The sequence below is a fragment of the Podarcis liolepis genome (assembly GCF_965112155.1).
Source record: "Podarcis liolepis genome assembly, chromosome: 3".
Taxonomy (NCBI): Eukaryota; Metazoa; Chordata; class Lepidosauria; order Squamata; family Lacertidae; genus Podarcis; species Podarcis liolepis.
The window spans coordinates 42844459-42861190 of NC_139557.1; the positions used below are offsets into that span (position 1 = coordinate 42844459).

Sequence of the window (16732 nt, forward strand, 5' to 3'; positions counted from 1 at the left end):
ACTTTAATACCTCACACACTCACCCTAAGTGCATAACTCAGGCGTGTGTTTCCTTGCTCAAAACACAAAGGCATACTCAGTGACAGGGATCTGGTGAGGGCAACAATTGCCTATAGGCCATGGGCCACAATATGCTGTGTTTGGCTTCCTTACCTTTTATAACACTGTGTTCAACATATCCAGCTGACATGCTACTTTCTTGAACCAGAGTACCCAAAACAAGCAAACCTGCAGTAGAGGGAATATTTGAGTTCAGTGTAGAAGACACCTGGTCAACTATTCCCCAATGAGCGGCGTCATATGCTCTACCTGCTCTACCCCAGCTACAAATAAAAAGTGGCACTAGGACTTCCCTGGCAGTCGATTTGAAGGATTTCAGACTAAGTTTTTGCATGGTGTCATGACCCAGGGACCTTGCAGTGCATAGTGGCATTATCAGACAGTTTCAGCTGCTTCTTCAGGTGGAGATCCACTGGTAACTTACACGAGGCCCTCCTAGCAAGTCCCTTGTCTCATGGGTGGTGCCCTATGACACTTCTCTGACCCAGTGGATGAGTTCCATTATAGTTTTCATTATATTGTTGTGAAGGTGCTTGCATCTCTTGCGGCCCACTTGGTATCAAAGGTTGGGCCGCCCTGTTCTAGGAAGAGAACTCTTTGGGCAACAGGGCCTTCTTGGAACTGTCCAAGGTCCTGTTCTTGCCCTCCTCCTGCCTACACCAGACACTGCCTGCAGCTCCCACCCCTTCCTACTCCCTTCTCAAAATGATCCTTCAGGAAAACCAGCACAGCATTCTAAGGAACTCCAGTTTACGCCACCTTCTGATTACAGAGGAGTGAAGGGGGGGGGAGGAAGAGCATTAAAACACCATGGATGATAAGAATTGCCATACAAATCCAATCTAAGCAAGCAGCCTTCACATTCTTGGGATTGCTGCCATTATTTGCTAACATTGCAGGCAGGGTTTAAAGGTCCTGATCAGGCTCACTGGGCTGCCTCTGCACAATGAAAATATTGTCTGCTTCAAAGACTCTAATGTCTGGGATCAGTGATCCCCAATAATTAATTTCAAACCGACTGAGAAATGTTTGTGCTTTAGCATGCTGTAGCTGTAAGCAAAATGGGGGGGGGGGGTAAAGTAGCAAAACAAATGACAGTCATCCACTCAAATACCAAAGAAGCTGGTAAAACAATCTTCATCACTGTTCTTTTCTTTTCCAGTATCCACTGTTTATTAGTCTTCTAATGTCTTTAGGAAGATGCTGTATCAAGCTCTTGTTTTTAACTATTGGTGTCTTTTGCCACAAGTCCACATGGTGAAGTAATTCCACAAAATGTCATACCAAAATGACCAACCTAGAAGAATGGAGCAACTGGCATCCTCTTCAGGCATTCAGAAGGAATACAAACTGGGAGCAGGATTGGTGCCCTTAACACCAATGTCTCCACATGCACCAGGCTTTCCCATCCCACTCCTTAATGTCTCCACTCAGGAAGATTGGCTGTAGAGGTAACATGTTGAGCACATGCAGCCCTTCCCTCTCCCCTGTTTGAACTCTCACGTGGGCCCCCCCCCATTTATTTTCATATTTTCATACATTCATATCCTGCCTTCCTTCTATCATGGAACCTGAAACAGAGTTGTGGTTGATCAGGGTCACCCTTCCAGGCACTGACCAGGCCCAGACCTGCTTCAGCAAGGTGATGGTCTCATGTGTCTTCAGACCATACCCTAGGGCCAGAGTACTTGGGTCATGGCTGGTTCCATCAGGGTGCCTTCAAGACACCCTAGATGTTGTTGACACTGCCATTGAACCCGGATGTGATCCAGAGAAGGCCAGTGCTTGTGGCCAATGGAGGTGGCTGTTGCTGTTCCTTCACAGCAGCTGTTGGTCAGAGGGTCAGTGGTGAGTCCTCACAGGGCACAGCAGCTGCCTGGGGATGGGGAAACTTGGTACTAGCTCAGGTTGTTTGTTGAACAGAAGGTTGCTTTCATACTGGACAAATCAAATGTGTTAATCTACCTATTACTTATGAGAATATCCTAAATATTCTACAACTGATTCTACACGACTAAGCTATGACATACTAGACCCGCAATAACAAACACTTATAAACAGTGTTTCTTTTTACCAACACAGAATGACCCTTCTTTCTCTCACTTTGGCAGGAAGCACTGTTAATGTTCATTCAGCAATTTTTCCTTTAAAGGAAATAATTGGGGTTATTAGTTTAAGTAGTTGTTGGTGAAATTTGTATTGCTTAATGGCCTGTTTAAAAAATGGTATAATGACTAATACGTTCTTAGTGCTCGTTAGAAATTATCTGGCAAAACACAAATAAAATGATTCTGTTTATATACATGGTCAGCATCAAATAACTGAAAAGCTGCAACTCGGTGGCCAACACTGATCATTCATGCTCAGCCCTTGTTTATTCCAGAATGAAGAAAATGCTGAGTGAAGAAAATGGAAGATTTCAAAATCCTCAGAGATGAAACACACAGCTCTTGAGCAGCAGCAGTTGGAGCTTGCTTGCAAATTTATATTAATGTGTTTAATCTAATTAATTTTGTGCTTGTCAACAAATTCCATGCTGGCAGCCCTGAAATGGAGTCTCTGTGTTTGGAGATCACAACAATATGAAGGATTTACCCTCCAAAAATCTAGTTTGCTGGAGGGCCTGGTTATGTGGTGATTTTTACAGTGCTGCCTAAGTCCCAATACTTGCCTCATTAGTGGGACTCTCCACCTCAAGGGTGGGGGTGCTTTTTTGACCTTGAGGACCACACGGACTCCCAGAACAGATTAAGTTTGAGAACCAAGGTACCACTGTATCCGTCAATGACAGGAGTCCCTCAATGGGGGAAAGTGAGAGGTGAAGTCCTGGCTTGGGGTGCGTGTGCTTGCCCCCATGCCCCCCCACTCCAGCACCACGCATAGGACAAGGTTATCAAATTTATGAACTATAAAACTGTCCATTATCCTCCAGTTAATTGGTCACAGGAAAAGTCACTTCTGAGCAGGAGCTCATGAATCAACCCAGTTGGCCCATTGCTTATACTTGCCTTTCTATGCAAGTGAGATGAACACAAATGTAACAGATTATATAATAAGTTAAATATTGAAAACATGACAGTATCTTACACCCTGTCCATTTTATATGCTCCTTTTATTCAGTGGAATTGTAGTGTCTGAACATCTACGTGAACCAGCAAGATGGTGATGCATTACTAGACTGACCAAAATATGTTGCCTTTTGCCTCCATGATATGCAAGGATTTTTGACAGCTCCCCCCCCCCTTCCCCACCACTTCAGAACATAATTGGTATTTTTGAACAAGCCTAAGTCAGCAGAGTGTTTCTTTTGTTTGGCTCAAGTGGATAGAATTAGCTATGGGGTTTTTTTTGAAAAACAACAACAATGAAATACAGTACATCTCCAATGATATATTAGTCTCCAGCGATATAGCAGCTCTGTCTCTCACTGGGAAAATGAAACTTGTTAAAATAAAGATGTCAACATCGACATATTTTCAAAGCTGTCATAGGGCAGACAGTGATAGGGATCACATCCTTGTTGAGCAGGAATAGGGAACCTGTGGCCCTGCAGAAATTTTTGGACTCCAGCTCTCTTTAGCCTCAGTCAACATAGTCAAAGGTTAGGGAGGATGGAAAACTAGTCTAGCAATAACTAGTGAGATTCATCCCTGTTATAGAGATAAAGTTGGATGCAAGCGGCCCCTGGCCCAATGTCTGGATTTTTGTGTTTTGTTGATACATCCACATGCAAATACTGGTGTGCAGAACAAGCCCACTGCCATCAAAATATGATGTGATTTTATACCTGCAGTTGCAACAGCCTTTCTTACTTATTCTATTTCCTTGTGTGTAATTACTTACTTCTTTCTTAGCAATACATGCACAAATGCATGTATATTTCAGGGGAACATACATGCATTTTGTATTGCATTATTGCATTTTATCCTCAAAACAATTCTATGAGGTAGGATAAACTGAAACATATGGTGCTGCATCAAGTACCAACACACCATAGAAGCTATTGATATAGATTGATATCCAGCTAAATGACATCAATGAACTTAACTCCACTTATTTCAATGGAACTACTTTTATTATGACTCACATTGGATCTCAGACATACAGCTTCCACAAAGGCTATATGCTGTAATTCCACAAAGGAGCATTGCCCGCAGGATCCTATACATCTACCCAGTGCTTTTTTTTTTCTTAAAAAAATATTTAGGGGTACTCTCATTTTGACTCAATAAAATCACCATTTAATAGTTCAAATCAGGAAAAATAAATACAGTAAAAAGTACAAAGATTCACACAGTGTTTAGGGGTATGCGTCCCCCCTGCACCCCCTCTCAGGAAAAACAGCACTGCATCTACTTGGAAGCAAGCTCCATTAAGTATAGTGGCACTTACCCCCAGGTAAGTATGCATAGGATTGCAGCATCAATGTCCTGAAAATCTCAGCTTCAGTTTTGTGGTGGAGGGGAATCAATTTTCTGGTATTAAAAGTGTGCTGACAATTCTTGTGAAATCCCCAAAGCCAAGTAATCTTAGTGGGGCTCAAAAGCCTGAGCAAATTGTGCAGACTTGTTCAACACCATACGGAGCAGGTCTCTTAATAGCTTCAACTCCCATGGAACCAGGTGCTATTTGTATGGATGCATATCTTAACCTTTATAATCTTGACTTTGTTTCTATTTTGAAAAGGCCACCTATTGGATTTTATTTTTCTTAATCAGTCATTTCACTTAGAACAAAGAATAGATGTGCCATATGAGCAAGAAATGTTTGACTGAATTACTCCAAAGCTGGGATAGCCAACATTGTGCCCTCAAGACGTAGCTGAACCTCAAATCGACAGCGATTTTATTGGATTCCTATGCATTTCAGTGACACTTGTTCCCCCAAAATCCTCAATAGATTGTGTCCAAATACTACACAATGCAATCTTGTGCTGACTGAAGTGAGTATGTTGGCTCCAGTGGGCCTTAAATGCAATTATTAGGTGCAGGATTGTGGCCAAATTCTGACAGTCAGGGACAGCCCACCCATGAGGCAAGCCGAGTGACCGCCTCAGGTGGCAGGATCCACAGGGGCAGCAGTTGTGGCCTCCAAGAAATGCATTTCCCACTGCTGCAGTGATGGCTGTGGCCTGCTCCTTAGAGGCTGGATCTACCACCACCTCAAAAGCCCCCACAGTACTGCCTCTACACCAGCATCTTGGCAAATAGGAGGCACTGCTGCTCTCCTCCCATCCTTGAAAAATCACTGTGCAGAATGTTTGCAATAATTTCATTTTTTAATGGCCCACATAGAAAAGATAGAAGAATAGGCTGCATAGTCAGGATGATCTTATCAAGTTGTTCATTGCAATCAAAGAGAGTTTCGTCGGGAACAAGGGATTAACAACAAAGAACTTCCGCACATGTGCTTTCAAAGTGCCTAGCTTAGTATTTATTGAAGGTTCACACAAATCAGTAGGTCTCATTGAGAGTCAGGACTTAACATTAAAGAACTCCAGCGCATGTATCTACAAAGCAAGTGGCTTTGGGCATCTGAGCGCCTGAATCCTGACCACTTTGTACAGAATCTCACTTAACGTTCCAAGACAGAAAAGAAAATCTTGGAGAAATGGATGCTGCTCAGTTTGTAAAGCAGCCCAGAGTTGCAAGCTGGGCTAATTAGTACAACAACTAACTGCAAATGTTCATTATGGCTCCAAGGAATGAAGTTCCTCAGAAGATGCTGTTTTTTTTGTTTTGTTTTTTATAATAATTTTTTATTTGCTTTTTTTCCAGGGTAAAAATACAACATCGATGACACAACAAAAGCGGTTTTACAGAAAAGAAAAAAAAAAGTTATAAAGAGAAAGAGAGAAAGAAAAAAGATTCACTTTTTCAGATCAGTTTTCATAATCAACCAGACTTCCCCACGTCCCCCATCCTCTGCTTTCTTTACAATAAAATAGACAGCAAATTAGTACCTTGTTTCAGTTGTTTTTGTGTTTTCATTTAGTTATATTGTCCATAATTTATACATTTCTAAATCTTAAACTTAATTTCTCTCATTTACCAATTTCAATACTGAGGCGTATTTTTCCAAAGCACTTAGCAAACTCTCAACATTCATATAACTTATAGTGTTTTTGTAAATAGTCCTTAAATTTTTTCCAGTCCTCTTCCACTGCCTCTTCTCCCAGATCTCGGATTCTGCCTGTCATTTCGGCTAATTCCATGTAGTCGATCAGCTGCGAATGCCATTCTTCCAGCGTGGGTAGCTCCTGTGCCTTCCAGTATTTAGCTATAAGGATTCTTGCTGCTGTAGTTGCATATAAGAAGAAAGTTCTATCTTTTTTTAACACTCTCTGGCCCACAATGCCCAGGAGGAAGGCCTCTGGTTTCTTGTGAAAGGTGTATTTCAACACCTTTTTCAACTCGTTATAGATCATTTCCCAAAAAGCCTTCACCCTCGGGCATGTCCACCAGAGGTGAAAAAAAGTTCCTTCAGCCTCCTTGCATTTCCAACATTTATTATCAGACAAATGATATATCTTTGCAAGTTTGACTGGGGTCATGTACCACCTGTATACCATTTTCATAATGTTTTCCTTTAAGGCACTACATGCCGTGAATTTCATACTGGTGGTCCACAACCTTTCCCAGTCTTCAGACATAATGTTGTACCCTATGTCTTGTGCCCATTTTATCATTGCTGATTTGACTATCTCATCTTGAGTATTCCACTTAAGCAGCAAGTTATACATTCTTGAAAGCACTTTCGTCTTAGGTTCAAGTAATTCTGTTTCTAGTTTTGACTTTTCCACCTGGAAACCAGTTTTTTTGTCTTTTTTAAAAATCTCTAGGATTTGGGCATAATGAAACCAGTCTCGCACCTTTCCTCTCAATTTTTCAAAACTCTGCAACCTCCAAGTATCACCATCTCTTTCAATTATCTCACAATATTTCAACCAGCCACTCTCCATATTACGTAATTTTATAGCCTTAGCCTCCACCGGTGATAGCCACCTCGGAGTCTTACTTTCAAGTAAGTCCTTGTATTTAGTCCAGACAATAAGTAGAGCTTTCCTGACAATATGGTTTTTAAACAGTTTATGAGACTTTGCCTTGTCGTACCAGAGATATGCATGCCACCCAAAAGCATTACTAAACCCTTCCAGATCTAGGACATCAGTGTTTTCTAACAGAAACCAATCTTTCATCCAGCAGAGAGATGCAGCTTCATAATACAGTCTTAAGTCCGGCAGGGCAAACCCCCCTCTTTCTTTTGCATCTGTTAAAATCTTAAATTTTATTCGGGGCTTTTTGCCCTGCCAGACAAACTTCGAGATGTCTCTCTGCCACTTTCCAAAACATTCCACTCTGTCCACGATCTGAAGGGTTTGAAACAAAAACAACATTCTTGGCAATACATTCATTTTTACTGCAGCAATTCTTCCTGACAAGGTAAGTTTCAATCTTGACCAAGTTTCCAAATCCTTTTTAATTTCTGACCAGCATTTTTCATAATTATCCTTAAACAAATTCAAATTTCTCCCAGTCAAGTTAACCCCCAGGTATTTCACTTTTGTAACCACACTTAATTCTGTTTCCTTCTGGAACCCATCTATTTCTGCAGATGTCAAGTTTTTTGCCAAAACCTTAGTTTTTTGTTTGTTCAACTTGAATCCCGCCACCCGACCAAACTCAGAAATTAGTTCAAGCGCTCTTTTTGTGCTGGTTTCTGGCTCCTGTAGTGTCAAAACCAAATCATCTGCGAAAGCCTTAAGTTTGTATTGCTTTTCTCCGACCTGTATTCCCTCCACCAGCTGATCCCTCCTAATCAAGTTCAGCAAAACCTCCAGGACAGAAATAAATAGCAAGGGTGATAGAGGGCACCCCTGTCGTGTCCCTTTTTCAATTTTAAATTCCTCTGTCACCACACTGTTTACTATCAATTTAGCCTTTTGTTCTGAATAAATTGCTTCAATACTATTTTGAAACGCCCTTCCCACTCCCATCCCTTCCAAATTTTTCTTCATAAATTTCCAGGATATATTGTCAAAGGCCTTCTCCGCATCTATAAAAATCAAGACTGCTTTTGTATTCATATTTGTCTGTAGTAACTCCAAAACGTCTATAATATTCCTAGTGTTATCAGACAAATGTCTACCAGGGAGAAAGCCTGCTTGGTCCTTATGAATTACTTCGTTCAAAACTTTTTTCAGTCTATTTGCTAAAATATCAGCGAAAATTTTGTAATCCACATTTAGGAGTGAGATGGGACGATAATTTTTAAGTTGAGTCTTTTCAGATTCCAGTTTTGGTATCAGAGTGATAAATGCTTCTTTCCACGATTCTGGTGCCCCCTTCCCTTCCATGATCTGGTTGCATACCTCCATTAATGGTTGTATCAAATATTCCATCAATGTCTTATAATATTTGGAGGTAAGCCCATCTGGGCCTGGAGATTTGCCTAATTGCATGTTCTGAATGGCTCTTTCAACTTCCTGTTGTGTTATTCTGTAGTTCAGGGCTGTCTGTTTATCTTGTGTTAACTTTTGCAGGCCATGATTTTTTAAGAAATTATTTATTTCCATCTCTGCTTGTGGTCCTTGGGTGTACAACTTTTTAAAGTATCTCTGGAAACACTTTCTAATTTCTTCTGGTTTCTGAATACATTCTCCTTCAACTTCCAGATTGGTAACAAAGTTCAATTTTTGTCTCTTCTTCAGCTGCCATGCCAGCAGCTTCCCACATTTGTTCACCGATTCAAATGATCTTTGTTTCATCTGTTTAATTTTCCATTCAATTTCTTGGTTTATCAATTTTGTATATTGTATTTGATAGAATTTTATTTCTCTTAAGACTTCTTTTGATTTTGGATTTAGTCTCAATTTTTTTTCTCCATCTCTTATCTTATCCAAAATCTTGTCCTTTTTACCATTCCAGAGTTTCTTCTTAATCGTGTTCTGTTGTATCAGGAACCCTCTCATAACGGCTTTGCTCGCGTCCCAGATTGTTTTCTTTTCCACCGAAGTGTTCAAATTTATTTCAAAATAGTCTTTCAACGTTTTTTGGGCCTTCTTCACAATCTCCCGATCTCTAAACAAATGGTCATTCATTCTCCATCTGAAGGATCCAGCTGGTGTAAGTCTCAAATCCATTTTCAGAGCATTATGGTCGGAGCAAGTTTTAGGGCAGATCTCTATTTTTTTTGTCCTAGGTGCCAGTCCTCTTGATATCCAGATTTGGTCGATTCTTGTCCATGATAGGTGGGCCTCAGAAAAGAAAGTTCCCTCCATACCTAGAGGGTTCTTTGTCCTCCAAATATCGATCAAGTCCATATTGTCTGTAAGTTCAAAGAAAGTCTTTGGAAGTCTGCCATCCTTGTTCATATTTTGGTTTTGTGACTTATCCATGTATGTAGAGACTACCCCATTCATATCTCCCATCAAAATGATGTTGGTATAGTCAATATGATCCAGCATTGTCTCATGCAGCCTCTTGAAAAATTCCGATTTCCCATCGTTTGGTGCATATATTCCAACTATCAAAAATTTTTCTCCTTGTAACTGTATTTCAATCGCCAAAATTCTTCCTTGTTCGTCTTTAAATACCAATTTTGGTGCCAGGCTCTCCTTTGCATAGATCACTACTCCTCTTTTTTTAACCTTGTCTGATGAAATAAACTCTTGGCCTAGTCTCTTGTTGTTTAACACTCTCCCCTCAGAAGATGCTGTTGGGATACAACTCCAGTCATCCCAACTCTCTGGCTGGATCTGATGGGAACTGGAGTCCGTTAACATCTGGAGAGCCACAAGTTCTGCAGCTTTGACATAAAGCGTATGTCACCTTGCACCCTGAATGCAGATGGTAGCTGCCAATGCTCTCAAATGCATCAGCCTCTGCAACCGAGGGGAATTATCTGCATGACAGTTCTATGGCAGCATATTTAAGAAAGTGTCCTCACTGATTTAATGACATGATGAGTCAGCATGTGCATTCCATTGCTCAAACCAACTTAACGTAGCCTCAAGTTTAACGTAACCTCAAGATATTAGAGTCCAGCAAAATCGTGAAGGTGGGGATTTCAGCAGCACCTGGAGACATCCAGATATGATCATTATGGGAGCACATGGCCACTTTATTTGTTCTGTCCTTGTAATTCCAATCAGTATCAAACTAAAGACTCCATTTGATGTGCAGGCGGGCTAGTCACAGTGTAGGGCTTGGTCCTTTAATTCTCAACCAAAATTCTCTGTACAACCTTCCTCTACCACTATTCACAACATAAAAGTCAATTCCATCAGGGGTCCGGCCCTCTTAAAACAAGCAAAACAAATTTTAATAGAACTGGATGGTGCTTTCGGTGTTCTGGATGGGAAACTCTATGGAATTAGTTCTATAATAGATCCCTTCAAATGCACAGTTGAGGGCATGGTATTTTATAAATTCCATTATGAAGAAAAAATGAGTTTTCCTGAAGCATTATAGAACATAAAATCCCTTTCTGGCAATGAACCTTAAACAAAGAACGCAAGGGGTGAAGCAGGTAATTATAGACCTGAGCACTCTAAGATTAAGGAGATATTCAGTTTCACAGCTACACTTACATTAATTAGAAACACGTTAGTGGCAAAAAATATTAATGAAATGACTTTTCTCATGCTAAGGTGGGGGAAAAAACCAAAACCAAATCATTAAATCTTAAATATTGCAAGCCAATTAGAATTACTAGAAACTTTTCACATGGGATATGAAAAAATAATAATGTTAGCATGGGGTAGTCAATTTGGTCCCTTCAAGATGTTTTTGGACACCAACTCCTATCAGCCCCAGCCAACATGGCCAATAGTTAGGAACAGTGGGCATTGTTGTCCAACAACAACTGGCTGCCATCACACTGACTACGCCTGAAGAGGATTGAAATTAGTGGAAGAAGAAACCACAGGAGCCATATTCATGAAACATATTGCACAAATGTTTATTTGCAGACTCGTTAGGAAGGAGAGGGATCTCGCCCATCTGACTAGCTTGTCCTGAAGTAAAGGGCTTGACTGATATTCCTAGAGAAGAGAAACATTCCATTTCAGACGTTGGTTTTGCTCTTGTAGTAAGGGATTTATGCAACGTACAAAGGAACTCTCATCAAATGCCACTATATATGTATGAAACAAGATTCCAAGATTCCAACCCCCACCCCAAACATAAAGGTTGGCACAGCTTTAATGACCATTAGCTGTGCTGGCTGAAACTGATGGGAGTTGGAACCCAATAAGGTTTTTCTTCCTTGCCATAGTGTTAAAGACTAAGGACACTCAGCAATGTGAGCATGGATCTGTCAAAATGAATGGATTCCTATATGTTGAGCACCACACACATTAGGCCAGTGCTAGGTGATCCTTGGTATCCCTATACAGGATGATTATGGGTTCACGTTCTCATCTTTCCTGATGGAAATGCACGTCATCCAGAGATACTTTCCAGAGTCACTGGAACTGGTACTAGTCATGACCATTTGTTATGAGGGGCTGAAATGAAATCCTCGCCGAAATCAGGGAGCAGGGGGACATTTCTCTGAAATGTTTGGAGTGGAATGTCGCTTAATTTACTTAACACTGCAAGGGGGCCAAGAGTACCCACTTTGTATGTGGCAGGGGGGGGGAATAAAAGAGTTTACATAGCAAAATGTTTTGCAAGGCACCATCAGTTCTGAAAGGTAATTTGTTTAAATGGTGGAGCTTCCCAGAACTGATCTGGAAAGGACAATTGGAAAAGGATTGGGGCCTTGTTTCTGTGTTCCTTGTCAAAAAATCTGACCATTTAAATAAATATTCACCATTAACATTTGATAGCAGAGTTTTGCCATTTAAAGTCAGGTTCCTCCTGTACTAATTTGAAAAGGGAAGTATGAATCAGCTGTGCTGTAATGGTGTAAGATCTCAGACTTCAAGCAGTTTTATGATTGGGTATTCAGGGACAGGCCAAAAGGCTACATCACACTCGTTTCATCAACAGCTTTTAATTAGCCGAGTGAAAGACCCGACATTTCAGTAACAATGGAGGAAGCAAACTCTGGAATCACCTCTTTACCTGACATTTCTGGGGCAGCGAACCTACAAATGATCAGATACAGGGAAAGGGGGTTAGTGAGAAGAATTTTGCTTCTGCTTCTGGTAACTCACCTTATTAAGTGGTCTTCAGTTTATTCCTTATTTCCAACCCCGTAGAGGTTCACATTGCTGCCTCAAAGCGCCAAAGTTTTTTGAGGAAGCCCCAGATCTTCTTGTCTGGTGTCATCCTCGCTTGTCATTGCATCAAACTGCTGGGCTCGTTGAGTGGGGAGGAATGACCTATAGCCAACACATATGACAACAATGAAGGTTAACGTCGGCTGTCTCGTTGGTGGACACCTCACCCCACCCTACCTCACTGCCATCTGATCTGTTGCTGTTCTCAGCAGCACAAGCATTCGTAACTATGACAAGTCTGAAGACATTGCTGAAAGAATTCACAGGCCAATCACATCAGCAGCACAGCATCTAATATTTCATGGGGAAATGATCTGCACTCCAAAGATTTGAAATCTCACGCTCCCACAAAGTAAGGGAATAGGAAAGGTAGGATGGATAACGGATATATCCCTGTAAGGGCAATTAACTTCCACGATTATTACTTTTCTGTGAATTATTAAGAGCTAGTGTGGCTTAGTGAATGTGTTGTACTTAGACTGGGGACCAGTGGCGTAGCGTGGGGGGTGCAGGGGGGGGCCGGCCACACCGGGCGCAACATAGGGGGCACAAATCCACGGGTTAGGGGGCGCAAATGACTTGCCTTGCCCCGGGTGCTGACAACCCATGCTATGCCACTGCTGGGGACATCTGAGTTCCGATCCCCACTCAGCTATGAAGCTCATGGGGTGTGACGGGGAAATTAGAAGTTGCCTCGGCTTGGTTTTTTGGCAATTCTCCCTGCCCTCACAGGCCTTTCCTAAAGATCCCTGCTCCCCAGGAGAGGCCTTACATGGGGCACAAATAGCAGCAATGGGTAGGAAGTTAAGGAAAAGCTCTCCCAAGTAAGTGGTGTTCTTCTCGTATAACTTTTGGATGCAACCAAAAGTTGACTAACATAAGAAAGACAGATTTGCTCAACTAAAATGAGACGCAAACATCCCACACAAGGTTGGGTGGTGCCTTATCTACTTGCCTATTTGCCAACTGTTGTAGTATAGCAGTTGCACAGAGCAGAAGGTATTTCAACAAAGGTAGGCAACTTATCTTCAAGGCCCTTTCAGATATTTTGTTCAGTGAGCTAACCAAAAGCAGCTCTGCCCTGACCGACTAGTTGGCCCCAAAGACACAATTACAGCTTTAGCAAGCAGCAACAGCATCAAAAATTAACAGGCATAATATGGGAGATCAATACAAAATGTAAAAATAAATCTAAGAAAAGTAATCCAATAATATAAAGCAATAGCAATGTAAGAAGAAAGACAATTAACTACAGTAATCAAGTCCTGAGTCATTATTTACCAAGCAAATGAACCCAATAACAACTATAGAAGGTTTTTACTCTTTAGGTAGTGGGAAGTTGGGAAATACATAATTAGCTGAGTAACAGCAGCAGCAAGAAAAGGTTAGTAATCAATAAACAAAATAATTGTGGATGGCTAACCTACCAGTAGGTGACTTTGCATTCTCTAAGGCAAACTCCCATAAAGGCAGGGCTTTAGTTCAGCTGGAACTCAGTTCTGGCACCTTTCAGGTGGGTGCCATTGCCATTCTAAGAGAAGAAGGCAGGCGTTTGTTGTGAGTTCCGGCACCTATTTTCTAGGGAAAAAATAGCACTGAATAAAGGCTTTGTGCTTACCTGATTAATGGGGATGACAGACAACATTTGAGGCACTGACAGTGTGAGAGGGCCCACCCTTGTTCACATTCATCAAATGGAAAAAAATAAAATAAAGCAACTTGATATCTGTTTAAAAGTTCATGGACTTCTGGCTAGGAGCACACAGTTGTTAAAAGAAAAAGAAAAAAGGAAGCAGATAGAACAACAATTCTGCCTGCTGGATGGCTCAAAGTCTATAATGGGATCACCCTGAGGTCCAGGCTTATTGAAGCATTTGCTGATGATCTAGAAGAGGGCGTAAACACATTACTGAAATTCTCAGACAGCGTGATTTGGAAGGTGATAAAGCAGCTGAGGGAGAATGGCAATGTAAAGAACTCCACTGAGATTAGACGCTTGAGCAAAATATAATAAAATAAGGTCAGCTTTGAAACGCCCATTGGGTTCTGTGAAAGTATTTTCATTTCACAAGACGATCACACCTGAGTTTCAAGAACGCTAAGGGTACTCATATAGGCAAGAAAGGCAGAGCGGAGCATTGCTCCATAGCACAAAAAGTTAGAAATGAAAACATAACTAGGAGCTGCCTAAGAAAACATACAGCCCAAGAAGTACCAAGACTCCTGGTTATCTTTAAATGTGCCGAGTGAAAAGTAGAGCTGAAGTTACCCCCCCACCCCCCGGAAATTATAAAATGCACCAAATTTCCCAAAATCAAATCTTGGATTTCTAGTTTGCATTTTAAAATAAAAACCTAGCGTTCAACTGTTGGGACTGAAATTTTATATTAGCATTCCTTTGTGTGTGCTACCTGCCTGGTGTGCTCTGGTCCATGGGGTCACAAAGAGTCGGACACGACTAAACAACAACCTGCCTGTCCCCTTGTGTTAATAATATTTCCTGTTTGGTTGAATTTACTTAATGCTGCTGGAAGCAAACTGCTAAATACTGACTGCAGTTACATTTCAGCTCAGGATGCTAAGTGGACTGCTACTGATGCTTAGCTGTCAGCTGCAATCAAATACCGTTTGCATGTCAAATGCTGTCATGTGTCAATTGATACTGAAAAGCACTGGCTGTTATTTCATTATTTATTTATACTGCATCCTTTCGCCTGGCACCTTTAAGCTCCATCCTAAATACAATCACAATACAAAGGAATGAACTTTTCAGCTGAATTACTCCTGTTGGTCTGCATCTACAGTATCAGTACATTCCTAACCATATCTACTTAGATTCCACAAGACTTACTCCCAGGTAAGTAGGATTTGGACTGCAGCCTGATTCAGTTGCACTTAGGTCCCATCTAAATCAGTCCAAAAAGTTACTACTAACTATGTGATGCCCTCCTATTTCATTGGGAATTAAGTCTATTTCAGTGTAGAACTAACACACTAGATTTACTGGTGCTCTGCAGTCAACACATTTCTTTCTCGTCATTCTGAAACAGAACACGAAAGCATGTCTGCTAGCTAGATTAGTACTGCAGTGAATTTATTGTACCTGAAGTTCTGACATCAGTCAGTGCTGGTGATTTGAAGTAGTCTCCAACCAAGTACCTTCGTTGCAAGTAATTTCTGTAATATACAGCACAGCAGCTGTCAGAGAGGGAAGTCACTGTAAATAACTAACATTGAAATAATGGCATTGCGTTCTTACCTAGAGGTTAAAGCAGTTAATGTTACATTGTCTGGAGTTGAAGGAAAGAAGAAGAGTTTGTATCTATTCTCATGAGTATGCTCCCTAAGACAACCAGATGACACCCTGTTGAAAATTCTTCCCTATAATCCTATCTTTGAAGCACATGCAAAGTTTTCAAACTGGTTTTGGCAAGGCCATTAAGAAACAAAATGAGGTTGATGTACTTGTGAGCATGTGTATTCCTTTGACCCTAGAAGCATGAGCGAAGATACGGGTATCAGATTATTAGATTTCTAAGAAGCCCCACTGCCTTGAATTAAATATTACTTTATTTAAAGGTCCCTAACTCTGGGGGGAGTGGACGCGGGTGGCGCTGTGAGTAAAACCTCAGTGCCTAGGACTTGCCTATCGTATGGTCGGCGGTTCGAATCCCCGCGGCGGGGTGAGCTCCCATCGTTCGGTCCCAGCTCCTGCCCACCTAGCAGTTCGAAAGCACTCTTAAAGTGCAAGTAGATAAATAGGGACCGCTTTATAGCGGGAAGGTAAACGGCGTTTCTGTGTGCTGCGCTGGTGCTGGCTCGCCAGCTGCAGCTTCGTCACGCTGGCCATGTGACCCGGAAGTGTCTTCGGACAGCGCCGGCTCACGGCCTCTAGAGCGAGATGAGCACGCAACCCCAGAGTCTGACACAACTGGCCCGTACGGGCAGGGGTACCTTTACCTTTAACTCTGGAGGGGGGGGTATATTGTGCAAGTTTGCAGAAATATAGGTTTTCTGATTATTAAGTTCTCTACACTGTGATTTATACAAAGGTGGCATTCATTTTCTAATAGAAAATAAAGGATTTATGACTAATGCTTTAAGGTTTCATGGACGAGGGGAAATCATGACCATACTCACTGAACAGTATGGATGACATATTATTATTATTATTTACCTGTCAGTAGCAAAAGTTAAGACCCTAGGTTTTAATTTATTTAAATCAGTAGATGAATGAACCAAAGTTTTAACTGATTAAGCAGCAAAGGCTGCCATGAGAGCTTCAAGTGCTTGTTTATTATCTGAAGCTAACTTGGGTCTAAGGTGCTAAGGTGCTGCTTTAAAAAGGAACAAAAAGAAAAAAGGGGGGGACTCACCAATGGTCTTTTCTTCTATCAACGAGCTGGAGCTTGAACATATTAAATCGTAACATAAATTCTAAAT

At 41.3% G+C, this 16732-nt stretch overlaps 1 long non-coding RNA gene across 1 annotated transcript; it reads right to left on the bottom strand.

Moving 5' to 3' along the window:
* Positions 1–10997: 10997 nt before the first annotated feature.
* LOC310704270 lies at positions 10998–12368 on the bottom strand. The gene is made up of 3 exons (XR_014524691.1): positions 12224–12368; positions 11878–11929; positions 10998–11104 (listed from the first exon to the last, which is right to left on the bottom strand). It is a non-coding gene; the product is annotated as an uncharacterized lncRNA (long non-coding RNA).
* Positions 12369–16732: the final 4364 nt, after the last annotated feature.